This window comes from Neofelis nebulosa, chromosome 2 (assembly GCF_028018385.1).
Source record: "Neofelis nebulosa isolate mNeoNeb1 chromosome 2, mNeoNeb1.pri, whole genome shotgun sequence".
In the NCBI taxonomy this organism is placed as follows: domain Eukaryota; kingdom Metazoa; phylum Chordata; class Mammalia; order Carnivora; family Felidae; genus Neofelis; species Neofelis nebulosa.
In genome coordinates this window covers 190,552,390-190,572,520 of record NC_080783.1, presented here as the reverse complement: position 1 = coordinate 190,572,520, position 20,131 = coordinate 190,552,390, and the positions used below count along the sequence as shown (strand labels likewise).

Here is a 20,131-nt window from a genome sequence, read left to right as displayed (position 1 = left end):
CGTGGTTGGGGAACTTCTCTGGTAGAAGGTTTCCAATGGCACCCGGCCTTGGCATTCTGGTGACAGCTCACCTCTGGGAACTGCAAGCCTTTCTGAAGCCAGGATCCCAGTTCCGGATTCCAGAGGGTGTGTAGTGGGAGGGTGGAACCCGAGAACGCAGCTGGAGGCGCTCGGGGCTTTAACAGGAAACCCCCGCTCTCCCCAGCCCTGGGACCCACACAGGTCTCCTTCCTTCCGTGAGCCTCAGATTCCTCAATGGTAAAATGGGAGAGCAATCCCTGCTCCTCACAGGGCAGCTGTGAGGGATGAGAACATCCACAAAGTGCTGAGGACAGTGGCTCCCAAGCCCTGGGCTGGAGGGGATAGAATCTAGAGTTTTCTTTCTTTTTTTTTTTTTTTTAATTTTTTTTACGTTTATTTATTTTTTGAGACAGAGAGAGAGACAGAGCATGAACGGGGGAGGGGCAGAGAGAGAGGGAGACACAGAATCGGAAGCAGGCTCCAGGCTCCGAGCCATCAGCCCAGAGCCCGACGCGGGGCTCGAACTCACGGACCGCGAGATCGTGACCTGAGCTGAAGTCGGACGCTCAACCGACTGAGCCACCCAGGCGCCCCTAGAGTTTTCTTGATCAGAGCCAATGAGGAGGCTCAAAGACTGGCCCCTGGACCTCCCTCTCTCCTCCTCCCCCATTATCTGTCCTCTTCTCCCACCCCAGCCCTCAGCTTCTGTCTCTCCTTCCCTCATTCTACTACTACCTATCTCTCCTCACCCTCCATTTTCTCCAGTTGGGTGGCCTTCAGGGACATACCTTTGTCCTCCTGGGGGCCCCACCCTGCCAACAGGAGGTTTAGGGACTGAGTGTTTCCAGGGCTGGGTGCAAGTGAGATGAGCTTCTCTACCACTGGCCTGATGCCCACGCCCTGCCCATGCCACTCCTGGTCAAGGTTACCCTCCCTCCACCTAACAGTGGCCTGGCAAAGGCCTGAACCTGGGCTGACTCTGAAGCAGGACAATGATTTGTCCCGTGGGCACAGCCAGTTCTCCGCTGCTATTTGCTTCTGCTGCAGTCTATTCCATGCCTCTCTGTTCCAGTCCATTCCCTTCCCTCGTCCGTAGGAAAACATCAGGATTCTAAGCACACCTGCATAGAGGTACGTGAGGCCCAAATGAACCAATGCATGTGAAGGGCTTAGAACACAGCAGGTGTCATGTAGGTGAGGGCTGTTAAGCAGATTCTGGAGTATTCTGTTTGTTAAGCTGTATGTAATTCTGAGCCACCTTGATAAGAACCAGAGCTCCTCGCTCGATTTTTTGAATTAAATCAATCACAGATGGAGAGTTCCTTGAATTCAAGGGAGGCCAGGTGCCCCTGAGATTGGACCCTGCAATAACATCAACAAACACCTATTATATTTCTCCCCAGCCCCTCCGCTGCCCCCAAAGAAACTGTGACAATTTACCAGGGTGAGTGTACCTGGGGGAGAGGAAAAAAATCCAAACCTTTGGGGTATCTTCACCCTGGGTTTAAATATAGTCCCTGGAGACACAGTGCCCCAAGTCAGTGTGAGGGACTGTCCCCTGGCCTTGTCCCCACCACCACCACCAGGTGGGTCCATCTCCTTGATGACATTGTGCGGATGAGACCTGGTGGGCGGGAAGTAGCAGAAACTCGAAGTCCCCTGGTAAGATATATGCGTGCCTTGGTAGGAGGTCCAGACCACAAAAATTCAGACTGGTACCTCGTGATGTTCCTGGAGGTCTAGAGGTCTGGGCATGTCATGTTTGCTCCCCGCGAAGTGGGACCACCTCACCTCCCAAAAGAACATTGTTTTTGGTGGGCCTGTGGAATGTGGAGGCCTGGCGCTCCATATTGGGGTAATTTATCCCAACCCGTTGACCAAGTGATCCACAAGGCTTCCCCTTGGAGTAAGGCCCAGAGGAAGAGAAGTTTCCAGGTGGTGCTGGCTGCAGAGCAGGCCATGAGGCAGTTGGATCTTTTGACTCTGCACTCACGACGGTGCTCAAAGAGATGCATGTATCAGGACGTTGTACGGATCCCGTGGCAAAGCCCTGGGTAGAAGAATCACAGGGAAGGCCCTTGGTTGTTGTGTTGTGTTGTTGTTTTGTTTTTTATTTTTAAAAAAATGTTTATTTTTTGAGGGGGGTGGGGGGAGAGACAGAGGATCCGAAGCAGGCTCCACAGTGTCAATGCGGGGCTCAAACTCACGAACTGTGAGATCATGACCTGAGCTGAAGTCGGATGCTTAACCAACTGAGCCACCCAGCTGCCCCTGTGTTGCTGTTTCTTCTTTTTTTAAAAAAATTTTTTTAACGTTTATTCATTTTTGAGAGACAGAGAGAACAGAGCGTGAGCCGGGGAGGGGCAGAGAGAGAGGGAGACAGAATCTAAAGCAGGCTCTGGGCTCTGAGCTGTCAGCACAGAGCCCAATGCGGGGCTCGAACTCACTGAGCATGAGATCGTGACCTGAGCCGATGTCGGACACACAACCGACTGAGCCACCCAGGCGCCCCCCTGTGTTGTTGTTTCAAACAGCTTTATCGAGGTATTATATCCACACTGAATAAAATGCATGTATTCAAAGTATGGAATTTGGTAAGTTTTGATATATGTACATACTCTGACACCATCATCATCATCATCAAGGTAATGACCATTACCCCCAAAAGATTCCTCATGCCCTTCTGTAATCCCTCCCTGCGGCCTTTTCCCCTGTATCCGGGCAACCATCTATCCATTTTCCAACTTTGAGACTTTTGTATAAATGGGATCACAGAGTAAGTACTCTTTATGTCTGGCTTCTTTCACTCGGTGTAATTATATGTAGATTTCCCCATGTTGTTCCATCTATCACTAGTTGGTTCTTTTTTTTTATTGCTGAATAGTATCTTTTGTGTGGATATACCACAGTTTGTTTATCCACTCATCTGTTGATGGACAGTTGGGTTTCCAGCTTTTGGCTATTATAAATAAAGCTGTTGAGAACATTCATGTATAAGTCATGGTATGGACATGGTCCCTAGAACTGGAATGACCAGGTCATGTATATATATATTTAAGTTTGTTTATTTATTTAGAGACAGAGACAGAGAGAGAGAGAGGGAGGGACGGAGGGAGGGGCAGAGAAAGAGGGAGAGTGAGAATCCCAAGCAGGCTCTGGGCTGCACAGAGCCTGACACGGGACTCAAACTCACAAACCATGAGACCATGACCTGAGCCAAAATCAAGAGTTGGATGCTTAACCAACTGAGCTACCCAGGCGCCCCCTTTATGGTGGGTACATATTTACATTTTTAAGAAACTGCTAAACTTTTCCAAAGTGGTTGTACCATTTTATATCCCCTCCAGCGGTATAGGAGAGTTCTAGTCCCTCCTCACTTTGCCAATACTTGCTATGGGTCAGTCTTTTTAGCTTTAACCACTGTGATTGACATGTCCTGGCATCTCACTGTGGCTTTAATTTGAATTTCCCTAATGACTAATAATGTTGGGTATCCATATACCTTATTTGGTGAAGTGTCTGCTCAAATAGCTTGCCCATTTTTAAATTATGTGCTTTCTAATTATTGAGTTTTGAATTCTTTATATATTTTGAATACAAGTACTTTATTGACTGTATCATTTGCAAATATTTTTCTCCCAGGCTGTAGACTTTCTTTTTCATTCTCTTAGTAGTGTCTTTCAAAGGGCAGACATCTTTATGGTTTATGAAGTCCAATTCATTGATTTTTTTCTTTTATGGAGTATACTTTTGGTGTTGTAGCTATGAAATCTTTGCTTAAACCAGGACCACAAACATTTTCTCCTGTGTGGTGTCTTTTATATGTTTTATATACATTTATATACTTACATACATTTATGTACGTTTAGGTGTATGAATCCACTCTGAGTTACTTTTTACATATGATGAAAATATTAGATTGGGGTGTGTGTGTGTGAGTGTGTGTGTGTGTGTGTGTGTGTGTGTGTTTTAACGGATGGGTGAGCACTTGTTCTTGTACCATTTGTAGAAAAGACTATCTTTTCTCCATGAATATACTTGTGTATCTTTCTCAAAAATCAGTTGTACTTATGTGTATTTCTGGACTCTAAGTTCTGCTCTATTAATGTATTTGTCTGGATTTACACCACACTATCTTGATTACTGTAGCTTACTCCAAAACAAAGACATAACTGATAAGGGGGAAAAAAGGGGAAATCTGTGTGTGTGTGTGTGTGTGTGTGTGTGTGTGTGTGTATGCGTGTGTGTATTTTTTCAAATAGACACACTTGCCAAGAAAGAACTTTTATTTTCCTTGGAAAGTGAGAGCTTACACAACACTTTCCCAAGCCCCACCCCCTTCCCATCTCTAGGTGCTGTCTGATCAGGGCTGAGGGAGACAGAACTAACACCTCCCATCTTCTAGAGACAATATTTTTTTAGTATGACTCAAGATCACATTTAGCTTGGTGGTGATTACTGTTGATTCACTTAAAGCTTGCTATCAGTTAAGACTTCTTTTTCTGTTAAAAGTGATCCTACTAATCCAAGTCAAGTCAAACCCTCTGCACTGAGCAATGTGTATTTTATACTACATGATTTTTGATTAATAATTATGTGTCCAGCCTCATGCTATAATTTATTATTATAATAAGTTATTATGATGGCTACCATATACTGAACACTTTTACTATGTGCCAGATATTATGCCAAACATTTGTTTTTAATGCTGTGGGAATTTATTGGCTAATGTTACTCAAATGTCTAGGGATTGTGAGGCTTCAGGCACAGTTTGATCAGGCTTCACACACTAGACATTTGCATACTTCATTCAAGCCTTACAACAATTACTTTATTAGCCCCACTTTATTGTTGAAGACACTGAGGCTTTCAGAAGTGACATCACTTTCCCAAGGTCATCATCAGCCAGGAGGCGGCAGAGTCCGGAGGAGGTAACTCCAGGGTCTACACTCTTCTGCTTTCCAGTTTGTAGAAATGAGGAAGTGAGGCTAAGAGAAGTTCAATAGGTCATATAGGTTAAGTGGACAGAGGATTGGGACCCCCGGGTCTGCCTGGCTCCGTATTTCCCACTGTGCTCTTGGGAGAGAAGTTTTTTGCATGAGTAGTCTGGGGCCAGTCCTCCCAGACTAGAAGTGGTGACCCCTAAGCTAGGGACTTTTAAAGTTATAACACACCAATCAAATGTAAGGGTGGGGGTCATTACTATCATGACTGTTAGTGCCTGGCTTGCCAAGTCTAAATTGGGAGGCTGAAAGACTGGTTTCACTGTATCCGTGATTGATTTGGTTACATGAAACAGGAGCCCACTCCAGCTAGTTTAAGCACGAAGTGTAATTCAATATGAGGAGTCAGGGCTATCTCACAGATCTCAAGGGCAGGCAAGTCACACAAGGACCTCGCTCCTGGGACTGGCAAGCCATCGGGACGGAAGGCTCTCTGAGTGCCCAGCAACCCCTCCCCACTCCTCTGCCCCCCATGCTTCTTTCAGAACACTGGTTTCTGGCCTCTGTCTCAAATGAGCGTTCTGAGCAAGTCTCCTCCGTGAGTATATGTTACCTTACCTGACCTGTACCTGTACCTAACTGTCTGGGCTCTCCTCATCCTAATTCTAAAATCTGGGAATCTGATTGACCCAGCCTGGCCTCTGGAGTGGTTCTCTCTGAGGCAGGTGCCTACCTCTGGCCAATCAGCTAGACAAGGAGGGGCTGGCTGCATAGAACAAAGATGGGCCTCATTCTCCTTCCCTGTCCACCTTGGGGTCAAATAGACACAGGCAGAGCAGATACTCAAAAGGGAACCTACTTCCCTTTGGCCTGTCCTGGGGACTAGGAGGAAGGAGGCCAGCTGGGTCATTTTTCTGCCTAGTCATTCCTCAGTGCCAAGCACCTTCAACGGTCCATTTTCTCTATCAGGAATCCCTGCACCTCTGGAAACTACAGAAGATTCTGGGAGAGTCTAGTGAAGTGTGTGTAGTTTGTGCTTTTGGGGCTGTTTAAAGCTCCTGGGACTTGCCTACTTGTTTTTCTTCGTTTCTGAAGGGTGGTTTACAGACCGATCCTAAGGGATTTCCTGTGTTGTCTCCTGAGTCATGGCTCAGAAACAGGACAGATAAACCTGTTGCCTTTGACCGCTTACTTCTCCCACTGATTCCATCTAGTCTCTGTGTTTTCCTTTGCTGGGTGTGACTCTTTTGCATTCAAATGCCATCCACCTCTCAAGTGGGGAAACTGAGACAGAGAGGAGAGATGAATGAATGCAAAGATACCCAAGGGTGATATGGGAAGCGATTTCAGATAGTATGTGGACAGACATGATGTTGGTCTCACAGTCGTCGTTTGTTTGTTTAAGTTTATTTATTTATTTTGAGAGAGAGAGAGAGAGAGAGAGAGTGCACATGTGCGCCCACGAGAGCACAGGGGGAGGGGCGGAGAGAGAGGGAGAGAGGAATCTCAAGCAAGCTCTGAACTGTCATCATAGAGCCCTACGTGACACAAACCGTGTCCCATAAACCGTGAGATCATGACGTGAGCTGAAATCAAGAGTTGGACGCTCAACTGACTGAGCCACCCAGGCGCCCCTCCCAGTTGCATTTAAATAAACTATACTATTGCCTAAGCTGTGGCTAAATTCACTTAAGTAAAATAATCAAATAAAGAAAAACATGAAGTAAATAAGCTTATAACATATTGGATAAGGCAAAGTGATGAAAGTTATATGGTATGAGTGGAGTTTAGGAAACACTACATTGATGAATAAGTGAAAGAATGAGCAGATGAATGAATGAATGAATGAATGAATGAATAGATAATGGGCAACAGTGGAATCTTTGGGCTTTATTTCCTTATAGACTCAGAATTACTTCCCAGTTCTTGGTTTTCAAGTCAGATTCATCAGGGTCCACAAGACACAAAGCTAGCCTCACTTACCATATGGAACAAAATCTGTTTAATATGCTGTTTTCATTGTTCAGGTCAGCAAATTCTGGCTTCAATGGTGACTGAGTCTACCTTTTAAGGTGAGTGTCTTAAGGTCTGGTTGCCCAGCTGCCTTTGGGGACTTATCCCTAATCTTACAGAAGGGAGGGTCTTGAGGAAACAGATGGGGTCTTTGGCTTCCCCTGGGGATCCCTAAATGCCATCTCTCTTTCTTGGCAAAACCCTGGGCCTGAGCCAGGACTGAGTAATAGAGGGGAAACCACCCTGGATGGAATGGGACAGGCCCAAGTGACCTTGGGCAAGTCCCTGCCCTCCTGCACTGGTCTCAGATGCTTCCTCTGATAAACAGAGAGTTTAACTCCACCTCATTTTTCTGTTCACCCAATAAACGTCTACTGAACTCCTACTACATTCCTGGCATTTGCTTGGCATGTGGGCAGATAGAGGAATTAGACTCAGTGCCTGGAAGAACCCATAGTCAGGTGGGGTGGGAGAGAAGGCACATATAACATATAATTACAGATACTCTTGGTCGGTGCTAGGTGATGTGGACAGTCCCCGCCAGATCTGGGATCCCCAGAGTGTTTCAGTCCAGGGACAGAAATACGTGATTGACTTGGCAAGATTACAGGGCTGCACCCAGAGAGGTGTTGGCCCTTGAAGGTCAGGAAAGCCCTGGCCCAGCTTCGGAGAGCAAAGCTGGTGAACGGGGGCTTTGGAATCTGGCAGATCCAGGTTTCACTCCAGAGCAGACACCGACCAGAACCAGCAGTTTAGTTCTCTAGGTCTCAAATTGTTCCTGTTATCAAAGGAGGATGCCCCCAAGCTCCCTGGGACTTTGGACGTTCCATAAGGTGACAGAAGTGTGGCACAGAGGCTGGCGCGTAGTGTGTGTTTCCACCGTCTGGGCACGAGGGGGCGGAGCTGCATGCCCCCCCTCCCCCCCATTCTGGGACACACCCGCACTTTGCCTCCCTGGCTGGCCTCCCCAGGGCAGACTTTCTTGCTAACGGCCTCTGGCCCCAAGAGGACTTGGCCTAGCTCTTTCTTTAAAAAAAAAAATTTTTTTTTAAAATGTTTATTTATTATTGAGAGACGGAGTGTGGGAGGGGAAGAGACACAGAATCCACAGCAGGCTCCAGGCTCTGAGCTGTCAGCACAGCCCGATTTGGGGCTTGAACCCATGAACCGTGAGATCATGACCTGAGCCGAAGTCGGACACTTAACCGACTGAGCCACCCAGGCGTCCTTGCCTGGCCCTTTCTTGATCCCATAAATGCTACAGTGGGCTTTCCTCCTTCCAGGCTAGAGTCCTTTCCACCATGCCCCTCTGCCTTCCTGATCTGACTGTGAACTTGGTATGTGCTGAAGCCATGGGTGGGACTCCTCTGGGGAAAGCCGGGGCAGGCTGCGGATTCCTTCCTCTCTCCCCAGCAGCGGGGCACTGCTGGAGCTCCCTCCTCCTGCCGAACAACTTGCTGAGGACAAGGTGACATCCTTCCTCCCTTCTCAGAGGCAGGACTGATTGGCTTCCTAGAAGAAGGCTTCAGGACAGGCCCAGCGTCAGACGCACCCAAGGGAGGCAGGAGGAAGCTGCTGGCAGGGGGAGGGTGGGAGCGTGGGGCAGCAGTGGAAGGACAGGTTCACCCGCATTCTTGGCAGGTCCCAGGATTGCAAAGCACTTTCTGTTTTTGTCACCGACTGCCAGTCGCTTACTCTGCCAAGGCCACAGCGCACCAAGCTTTTCAGAGCACGGAGCCCTTCTGTTTGTAATTCCCGCTCTCCACAACATGAGAGATGGGTCCCACTGGCTCTGTTTTACAGATGAGGAAATTGAGGCCTCGAGAGGAAGAGTCACATGTCCAAACTCAGATGGGCTGATGGGAAGGAATCAACATTTCATCGAGAACATGCCACAAACCAGGCCCGTTCCATACGCGAGAACTGTGCCTCCTTCCAACAGCCCAGCAAGACGCCTTGTTCAGGTTTTCCCCACTCTGCAGATGAGCTGCCCCAAACCCAACTTGGTGAACACACTTGCCCGGGGTCCCAGAACTAGGAAGCCCAGAGCCAAGATGTGAGTGGAGATCCACCGGGCTCCTGGTCCTGCTGTGCTCATTTCCCTCTCCACGGCAAAGGCTAGGAGGAAGCAGAGACTCAGAAAGGTTCAAGCTGGGCCAGGGTCACACCAGCCGCTAGCAAGTGGCAAACGTCGTTTTCCACCCAGGTCTAACTCCAGAACTTCTGCATTTCCCGCAAAGCTGCGTGGTCTCAATAACTTCTTTTGTGGAGCAACTGACTGATACCAAATCACCACAAATGACTCAGAGACAGAAAGACCGAAAGGGCCATGAACCTTATTACTGTTGTCGTTAACACTGTTCTTCATCGCAAACCGAGCAGGGTCAGCATTTACACCATATGGCTCAGACGGGCAGAAATAAGACTTGTTTTCTTTTGCAACTGAGCCTGACTTGATCACAGCTTCCCTCTCCCCCAGTTTTATTTCTGAGTGAAAGTTTATTCTCTGCACGGCAACTGAATAAAATGCATGATCCTGCGTTTTCTTTTGTTATAAAGGACATTTGAGGACAACCAGTAAAATCTGAAGTCTGTAGCTTAGATAAGGGTGCTGTATAGTGGTGACTCGTGAGTATATAGGAGGATGTCCTTTTTTTTTAAAATGTTTATTTATTATATTGAATGAGAGAGAGAGAGCGCACGTATGAGCAGGGGAGGGGCTGAGAGAGATGGAGAGAGAGAGAATCCCAAGAAGTTCAGTGCTATCAGCACAGAGCCCGCCTCAGGGTTTGAACTCACAAACTGTGAGATCATGACCTGAGCCCACATCAAGAGTCGGATGCTTAACTGACTGAGCCACCCAGGTGCCCCGAGGATGTCCTTGTTTTTAAGAAATACATGTTGAAGGAGGCACCAGGGTGGCTCATCCAGTTGAGCATCCGACTTTGGCTCAGGTCATGATCTCCAGGTTCATGAGTTCGAGCCCCACATCAGGCTCGCTGCTGTCAGCCTGTCAGCTCAGAGCCTGCTTCAGATCCTGTGTCCCCCTCTCTCTGCCCCTCCTCTGCTTGTGCTCTCCCCCAGAACAAATATTTTTTAAAAATACGTGCTGAAGTACTTAGGGGTAAAGAGGTAGTGTCTGTAGCTTTTAAATATTTCAGAAAAACAGGATACATGCACTGCAGAAAAACACACAGAAGGGGAAAGCAAATGCGGTAAAATGTTAACATCTGGGGAGTTGGGGTGAAGGGTATGTTGGAAGTCTTTGCACTATTCTTGTGACTTTTCTGTAAATCTGAAACGATGTCAAAAGCAAAAGATTTGAATTCAAAAGTGTATTCTTGTTTGGGCAAAAAGTCACATCAGGATCCAAAATCTGATGGTGTCCAACCGCCTCCCCTCAGGATGACATCTGGGGCCTTGGGCCTGGGCTCCTGGGCGGGCTGGCCCTGCTGGTGTCAGCTTCACTCCCCATCATTTCTCCTGGCATGACTGGTCCAGCCTGGTGCTGGGCCCGAGCCTGTGTCCCTCTAGAGTGCGCTCCAGTCATGGCCTCCGGTGTCAGTGCTGTGCCCTGGGAGCCCTTCTCATCCTGACCCCAAGTCTCTCACAATCAGTGTCTTACCAGTGCTTGGATACACCCCACTGGAAACTTCTGACGCTTACCATGACCCACAAAGGCCTTGGGGGAGTCACGCTCTCATATGAGTCAGTCTCATCAGGAAAACGGAAGTCACACTGGCTGTTTTAAGAGAGAAATCTTAATGTAAGGAATTGGCTCAACAGTGTTGGACAAGTGGAAAAGCAAACAGTGAGATATCAGAGGTATGACTGCAGGAAACAGATACCATCCCTCGGGATGGGGGGACAGAGGGAGAAGCTGAGATTATTAGAATCTAGAAACTGGAACCCCGACCCTTGACGAGGGCATGCCTGTGGCTGGTGTGGATACATCCACAGGGAGGCCGGTTCTGGGAATGTGAGAAACAGTTGGAAACTGGAACCAGTTGCCACTGCCGGGGTGAAGAGCTATTGTGAGGTGACGTTGCCACAAAGGAAGGGCCCGCAGGAAGCCTGGAGTCCTTTTCCGGTGGCCATCTTGTGCTCTCTAGCGCCCCCTATGGACAGAGCCTGCCATGGAAACAGCTGAAGAAACAAGTGTCACAAGACAGAACAGAGAGGTGGGTTTGGGGTTAAGAGCCAACAGCTTAATAACTGGCACTGGGAGAGGGGTGGGAAGTGGGGTGGACTTGGGCAGAGTGAATGTGAGGTTCTTTTCCTAAATAAGCCTTACGGCCATTGCACCAGTATGGCTTCCACGTGGGCCCCCGGCCCTCTGTGAGGTGATGTCCTCTCCAGCACTAGCGAGGCACAAGCGTCTTTGCTCCGGGGTCTTCTATCCACATCCACTGGCTGTTCACCCTCCCTGGGCAGAAGATTCCAGAGGCAGGCTCCAGACTCGAATCCCTTCTCAGCCCAGACAGGAAGAGCTCCTCGTCCCACACGAGGAACTTGCCTGCTCTCTCACTTCAGTAAACCTTTTATTCTCCGTCGTCCGAGTTTCATTTAAAGTGTCATATGAACGTTTAGTGAAAGACAAGATTTTACAATTCTGGAAAAAATTTTTTTCTCCCCTGTATAGGTCGATTCTTGCAAGTGAATGCCCGGCTCTTCAAAGCAATTTGGCTTCGGATCCTTTTAAGCGTCCAATCTGACATTCAGGGGGGAACAATGACTTCTTTCTCCAAGGCTGTTCTCCACCGCCCCCTCAGACAATGAGTGGAGGGCCATTAAACAGCCAGAAACATTTGGGTGAAATAAAAAAAACCCTCCATGTAAAAATTCCCAATATTATCCTGCTCCAATAACATGAACTGAGTACACACTGTGTACCTTCATCCCATTTTGTCTTTTTAACAACCCTGCGAGGAAAGTACAAATGTTTCCATGACTTTAGAGCCTCAGCTTTTCCCCACTGCCCTGCACCACCCTTCTGGGGCCACTTCTGTCCTTTCACCTTTCGGAAAACTGAGGCCTGGTGGCGGTTACGCAAACCAGCAATGAGTACGAGTTCCAGAGCAGTCTAGCACTGGGCAAGTAACTGAACCTCCCCTCCTGTAAAGTGGGGATGTTGTAAGGGTTGAAGGTAATGCATGGGAAGTTTGGGGCACAGTGCTTGCAAAACAACAGGTATTTGATAAATGGTAATATTATTACTGTAGCTCCTAATAAAAACAATAATAAACAATGTTTACGGACGGGCTTTTATGTCGGGCACAGGGCTGAGAACTTTGTGTGTGTTAACTGTGTGAAAGCCCGCAATCTCCCTCCATTTCATGCTGGGATACTCACCCCGCCCCACTGGGAAACCTCACTGGTCTCGTTCATGCTGCGCCCCACCCTGAGGTCACAGCTCTGAGCGTGAATAACGCCAGCCACAAGAGGACATCCATTGCTCCGGGCTGTGCATCCATCGGGAGGGCTGGAAACATCTACACAGCCCATCGCATTTCGTTAGTGGCGTGGTTTTCTTTCATTCCGCGGAGGGTTGTGCGAACTGCAGCTCCCAATCTTGGTGAGAGCGAACGCTTTTGTTGTGCAATTGAGGAACGTGAAGGCTTTGTGATGTTGTTATTCTCTTTGTTATTTTTTATATTATTATGTCAGATTTACCCAAGAGTTACGAGAATGGTAGGGGAATTCACCAGCTTCCCGTAACGTGACATGATGTTTCATACCCATGGCACGTTCTTCGAAACTAAGAAACTGACGTTGGACAACACTATTAACTACCAATTGTATTTGGATTTCACCCGTTTTCCCACTAATGTCCCCTCTCTGTTCCAGGATCCCATCTAGGGTCCCACGTTGCATTTGGTCATAATGTGTCCTTAGGCTCCTTCAATCTGTGACAGTTTCTCAGTCTTCCCTTGTTGTTGGTTTTTGTTGTTGTTGTTGTTGTTGTTGTTGTTTTTATGACATTGGCTTTTGAAGAGCATTGGTCAGGTATGCCGACCTGAGGCTTTGTTCGATGTTTCTCACGATTAGACTGGGGTTGGGGATTAGGTGGCGGGGGGGTGGGGGGGGGGTGGGGGGGGGGGTGGGGGGGGGTGGGGGTGGGGAGAATGTCCCAGAAGTGAGGTGGCCTTCTCCTTGCGTGCTACCTGGGGATATATAATAGCATCGTGTCTTGTTACTGGTGATGTTGACCTTAATCATTTGGGTAGTGTCATGTCTGCTAGGTTTCTCCGCGGTAAAATTGATGTGTTTTTTTTTTTTTCTTTTCCGTACTTTAGAAGTGAGTCACTAAGTCCAGTCCTGGAGGAAGAAAATTAAGCTCCACTTCCCGGAGGGAGAAGTATCAGAGAATCCGTGGACATCTGTTCAAACCACTATGGTAATTAATATTCTGAAGAAGACACTTTGAGGCGAGGCAGATATTTTATTTCTCCTTCAAATTTCCCCCACTCTTTTCACATTCACCAGTGACTTTGCCTGCAGCAGTTAGTGACGTGCTAGAGAAGAATACTTTTTTTTTAAGAAATTTTTTTTTAAATTTCTTAACATTTATTTATTTTTGAGACAGAGAGAGACAGAGCATGAATGGGGGAGGGTCAGAGAGAGAGAGGGAGACACAGAATCTGAAACAGGCTCCAGGCTCTGAGCTGTCAGCGCAGAGCCCGACGTGGGGCTTAAACCCACGGACTGCGAGATCATGACCTGAGCCGAAGTCGGACGCTCAACCGACTGAGCCACCCAGGCGCCCCAAGAGAAGAATACTTTTAACAACAACAAAAATACCGTGGTATCCATTGTTTGTGAAAATTCGTAATATCAATAAGCCCTCGTGAAATCCGTTTTTATACTGTATAAACCACATTAGAATCGACACGGTCTAGCTGGATTTAACACACGTTGTATTCAGGGCTGACTCAGTGCTGGGACCCACCGCTGAGGCCACATTGGCTTGGGATTATTGAAATACTTCTGCCCTCCTTGGTAAATAGTGACTGCCTACACCCCGCGCTGAGTCGTCCCACCCTCCTCAAGTCTTGGGAAGTTTCTCCTCATGTCTCCACAAATTAAAAAAAAAAAAAAAAAAAAAAAAAAAGCCACACTCTCTAGACATTTCACTTGTGAGTACAGACCGAAGTTTGTGATCACCTCGCTGCAAGGGAAGAAGTATCCAGCAGGGTAATTCAAAGGTTCACCCCCGGGGAGGGACGTTTTATGGGAAAAGAGAATGCCTGGAGTAGTTTTTGCTGGATTCGCTAGAAAAAGAGACCACGGCCTGATTGTGGGGAAGGTGGGAGCATGGGCTCTGGAAGTGGATCTGGGGACAATTTTGCGGATTTGACACTGTCCGGCAACGAAAGCCTTCATCTCTGGCACAGGACCGGAAGCCCTCTTTATCCTTCATCCCCAGCTCAGGCTAGGCTACTCCCATTCTGCTAATCAGCCCTGTGCTGGGCTGGCGGTGAAATACTTTGAAGAGTACGCAACTGTTAACCTGTGCACACAAGACGTGTTAATCATCAGTCTGCGGTTTGGTTCAGGTGCAGAACTCCGAGGAAGCAGGCTTTCGAGCCAAATGGAGCCGGTTTTGAAAACCAGCATAAGATACAAGTTCTGGGGCAGTCTGGCGTCGGGCAAGTTGTCGAACCTCACTTTTTGTAAATCAGGGGTGTTTTGCGGATTTGAGACCACGGAGGGGAAGTGTTCAGCCCAGTGCCTGGAAAAGAATTTGATAAACAGTGATGCTATTAATAATAACGAAAAACATTCATTGACCAGTTGCTATGTCAGGCGCGCAGCTCAACCCTTTACATGCGTTAGTTACTTTAATCCTCGTAATAACTGAGTTAGGGGCTTTTAGCATCACCCCTACTTCGCAGAAGATGGGAATCCAGACTCTGAGAATTCAAGTGACACATCTTATTTAAAAAAATTTTTTTAATGTTTATTTATTTTTGAGACAGAGAGAGAGACAGAGCATGAACGGAGGAGGGGCAGAGAGAGAGGGAGACACAGAATCGGAAGCAGGCTCCAGGCTCTGAGCCGTCAGCCCAGAGCCTGACGCGGGGCTCGAACTCACGGACCTCGAGATCGTGACCTGAGCTGAAGTCGGACGCTTAACTGGCTGAGCCACCCAGGCGCCCCTCAAGTAACACATCTTAAGTTCACACAGAACGCTGGTGGAACTGATTCAAACCCAGGCAGCCTGGCGTCGATGCCTCTGTGATGTGGACACGCATGGGTGTCCATTAATCCCTGGCAATAACTCAGAAGCCTTCCAGAATTACATAGCCCTCGGGTTGGGAGCTCCTGCTATATACACTGCACAGAGACCTTTGGCTTCTTACGAAATATTTCTGACATCCGCGGGCTTTGGTACTTATTTTTATAACTTTACAGCAAGAGGAAGACAGATAAAAAGGAACGGAGATTCACGCAGTTGCCCAGAAACAAACAGAATATCCTGAGATACCTGGCGGGCAGAGTGCAACTTTCCAGAAACAGTCATTGGACAGCACTCCCCACCAAAGCCCTGTCTCAGGATGCCTATTAGAGAACGACTGTCCAGTCATCCATTTTCTTAGATCTCACAAAACTTCCTAAAAATCTGAAGGCAACTAACCATGTGCAAAAACAAAAACAAAAACAAAAAACCTACCAAACAACAAAACAGGGCTTCTCTTTAATGGAAATAGAAGTGGGGGTGATCTGCTGAAAACTTGTTTTCTGTTGTAGCATAAAAGATGCCCAAAACTCCCTCTTGTCTTTCCTGCAAAGAAAGGGGTGGAAGGATGGAAGGCCTTTCGTTCAGGACTCACCCCCAGCCCGCCCCCACTAGGTGAAGTGTTTTGAGTTTCCAAGTTCTGGCCCTGCTTAGGGTCAATTCAGAATCTCTGAATGAATGAATGAATGGATAAATAAATAAATAAATAAATAAATTTGTTTACTTTTGAGAGAGAGAGAGGGGGAGGGAGAGAATGAGCAGGGGAGGGACAGAGAGAGAAGGAGAGAGAGAATCCCAAGCAGGCTCTGTGCCACCAGCACAGAGCCCAACACGGGGCTCGGACTCATGAACCGCGAGGTCAGGACCTGAAGCAGAAACCAGGAGTTGGATGCTTGACTGGCTGAGCCACCCAGGTGCCTCTGGAATCTCCTTTACAAGGAATTACCTGAATATTTGGGGCCTGGGACTGAGATCAGAAGTGCTGGCCCTGACAGCGGATGACCCGGGACACTAACAGGCAAGCCCAGGAGGTGACCAGGCCCTGCCTAGTGCAGGGACGGCGGTGCCCACGGACTCTCACTGTTTGGAGCAAGGACAGGAGAGCCACCACAGCGAGAGTGCCACACCAGGGCAACAGTGACAGTGGCATCACACGACTGCCTCTGGACTTTGAGACTCTTGTCCCCATCTTGGGAGTGAGAGTCAAGCATGTTCACTTCTCTTGGATTTTAGAAGCCCTGGCTATTAGAAGCCCTGGCTATTCTCGAATGACCCAAAGTGGTCAGAGTAGCAGGGGAGAGGGAAGGCACTGCCCACAAAAGGTGATCCTGGGCTTTCTGCTGATCCGGCCAGCAGATGCTCAAGACAGTTTAAATTCAATTCGGATAAACAATTTTAACACCCTGCGAGGGTTTCCCCCAGTTACAGAAGTATAACCATGGCCTTCTGCCACATCCCCCCTCCAGGGGACGATGTCTGCTGGAATGAGGAATTGGCAAGACTCAGCGCTCCTGGTCACCAAGTTTTTCTTGTCCCCAGCACGCATCCGTGCTTGATTCGCGGGCGTCCACAAAACCCCTTTGTGTGTGGCCAGCAGGAGCCCGGGCAGTCGGAAGGGCCGGGGCTGGCACTGTCCTTGGAGTTTGCAGAGAGAGGTACCTCTAGCGATGAGGCTCAAGCCAGGAAAAACAGGTCCAGGAGGAAAAATAACCTGCCACCAAAAAGCCAGTCTTATGGAAGAGGAGTATCACATTGGACGATCACTCATGCGACACAACAGGACTTTTCATTATTCATTGTGTTTCGAGACAAAAGATCTTTCTGTTCGGCTTTGTACTGAATCATTTTTCAACTACCTGGAGATGGAAACCATTTTTGAGAGCCCTATAGGAGCAGCCTCTGTCGGCAACTTGCAGCCACCCTTAAGGAGGGCCTAGCTCTTTGGCCAAGACCCCCAAGGCCAATCCAGGTACCCCATAAAGGCAGAGCCAGTGTTACTGAAGATTTGGAACACGGGCTGACATTGTGCATCCCGGAACACAACTCACACAAATGCTGATCAGACTCTTCCTTCCTACCCCAGTATTTCCTTCTTGGCTGCTGGTTCCCCATCTCCTATTGCCCCCTCACCCTTGCCTGCACCCAACTCCCTGGTCCATGTCTCCCCATCACCCCTCCTGCCCGACAGAAGCCCCTCTAGGAGCCTCAGCGTTTACTCTCCTTGGTTTGGGTTGTGGGGGATGTAAAGAAATACTTTTCCTCTCTCCTGGAGGTTTTTTTCTATTCCCTTTGACATTAGTCAACACAAATGCCATTTTTCCCTCCCCCAGATCAGCAAGCACGAACTCAGTCTCTAGCATTTGAAGACAGAAGACAATGGTGATAGAGGCAAGGCTGGAGAAGGAAGTGATAATCTGCTTCCGTGGGGCAGGCTCCCGGCTCTGGTCCGGTGGCCTGGCTTCAGCCTCGGGCTGGGCCTCGTTCCGCTGTGTCCCAGGACTGGCACCTGATCGGGTGTCAACAAATGTTCGCTGGACGAATGCTCTTGGGCACGCCACCTCATTTTCCAGCCTCGGTTTCCTCATTTGGAAAAGGAGGACAATAGTCTCTTTCCCTGTCTACTTCTCAAGGTTGGGGTGAAAAGCAGACGTGAGTTAAAGGGAGGCGTGTCGGCGTGGCTGAATCTAGCCTCGCGTCCTGCGGTCTCCGTGTTGGTTTCCTCAGAAGGGCCCCATCCTCTGGCAAAGGCAGAAGCGGAAGCCACTTGGGCAGGTGCATCTGTAGCAAGTAGAGGTCACCTTGGCCACCTTCAGCTCACCCTCCCAGCGCCTTCCGTGGACCCTGCTGGCCTGTGCCACAGACCTTCCCCCTCTTCCTGTCGCCTCATCCATCCGGTGTCACACCCCGAGTCTGAGACAAGGCTGCTCTCTAGGGGTGGATTTTGGTGCCCCGACAGTGAAACAGGCTGCCTCCGGGAGGTGGCCTGCCCCTCTCCTTGGAGGTGGCAGCTGGGAGGGGGGAAGGGGGAAAATTTTGGACTGGGGAGGAGCTGCCTTCGTTGACCTTGGAGTCCGAAGGTGTGTGTTTCGCACCCTCTCTGCCGCGTCCTCCACTGACAACCCTCCTTCCAGCATCCTAACCGGTGCAGACACTATGCAGTTTTCAAAGCACTTTGCACACACGATCTCTTTGGATCCACCCAGTAATTCCTACCTGCGATGAGGGTGTTATTAGTCCCATCTTTCAGATAAGGAAACTGAGGCTGGGAGAGATCACAGAGCTGGGACTTAGGCTCCTGTCTTCTGCTTCATGAAGCCAAGTTGCTGCTGCTCTGGATAATCGAGGCCCTCGGGCAAATTCGCCCCATGACCGTGGGAGAGTCCAAGGGCACCCCCTGCAGGGGAAGATGGGCCCGGATGTCCTCTGGAAGCACCCACCCCACCCCCCTCAACACGCCCGGGGTTTGTTTTTGTTTTTGTTTTTGTTTTGAAGCTTCTGGAAGACTTGGGTGTGGCTGCTGTGGGGCCAGAATAAGGCCCCCGGGGCGGGTGCAGCTCAGTGCTCCGGCTCCCACCCTGCTGTCCAGGTCCCCTCGCCAGCACGCCTGGCTACTCCCCAGACAGCAGGACGAACAAGCCTCCATTGATTCTGCATCATGGCTAGAAGAATGCCCCTTTGTTGAGCACTTCCCCCTCCTCCTGTGTGTCTTTGCCCACAGGAGAGGCATTCAGGTAGGAAGCAGCTTCGCCACGGTTCCTCCTGCAGGGACCCCAGAGGGAAGCAAAGGACAGAATACCATCCCAGGTCCCAGAGGAGGCCTGCCTGTCCTGCCTTCTCTTCTCTCGAATCCTCTCCGTCATTTCCCGAGCTCTCTCCACCCTTTCCTGTCACCCTGGCATCACTTGGTGGTGGGGGGTGGAGAGTGGGGGGGGGGGTTGAGGGGGCGGGGTCCAGTCCCAGATCTCTCAATGTTCAAATCTTCCCCACCTTTCAAGGTCCTGCTCGCACGCCTGCTGCTCCATGAATCCCCACCAGAACGGGAAGCTTGTCAAGAGGAGGAAGCATGGGCTGTTCCTCTCTGTACCCCTGTGCCCAACCCGGAGCTTGGTCTTGAAGCGACACTTCAGAGTCTCAAGGAGCAAATGAACTGACTTCTGTCGGTGGCTCTACCACCTCCCAATCACCCAGGCCTGAAACCTGACCAGCCCAATGCCTGGCTGGTCACAAGCTCTGCTGATTCTCCCTGAAAAGCCACCCCGACTTCTCAGTCTGGGCTTCACAGCCCTCCCCAGGCTGGCACCAACCTAGCCAACTGCGTCCCGGGGGTCCCCTCCTTCTGCCGGCCTGGACTCTCCACTGCTCACTCATCCACCCACCTCCACGCTATTTACTGAGCCCATACTGAGCCCTGCCATTGCTCCAGGGGCTGGGGATGCAGGGGACAGGCAGACTGAGTCCTCTCCCTCAAGGCTCTCACAGTCTCTTGGGGGTAGACGGACAATAAATCGGTGTGCAAATGACAGAATAACACAGCACCGAACAGTGGGATAAGTGCTCTGGGGAAAAGCACGCGGGGTAAGGGGATGGGGAGTGACGACAGGGTGTGTGTAGCCAGGAGGCAGCGACTGAGGCTGGGCAGGGGCGGCGTCGGAAGTTGTGTGGGTGGGGGTCACCGAGGAATGACCAGCCGCAGGGAAGAGTTTGAATCTTCCTTGGGGCGCCATGGGAAGCTGCTGTTCTGCCAGTGCGTCGTGTGCGTTCCTAAGTCCGGGCTTCGTCCCACTGTAATGCCCTCACCAAGCCTCTCCAGCTGCCACTGTCGCGCTAGGATTCCGGGATGCAATGCTGGTCTCGCCAGCATTCCGAAGCCTCGCCTTTTTCCGCCGGAGTGCGGTCATCTCTCCTGCCAGATTCC

General features: G+C 49.5%; 1 long non-coding RNA gene across 1 annotated transcript; it reads left to right on the top strand.

The window, feature by feature from the left end:
• The first annotated feature begins 5,406 nt into the window (after nucleotides 1-5,406).
• Nucleotides 5,407-19,744, top strand: LOC131504925 (uncharacterized). The gene is made up of 4 exons (XR_009258194.1): nucleotides 5,407-5,562; nucleotides 6,992-7,036; nucleotides 13,274-13,374; nucleotides 19,212-19,744. It is a non-coding gene; the product is annotated as an uncharacterized LOC131504925 (long non-coding RNA).
• Nucleotides 19,745-20,131: the final 387 nt, after the last annotated feature.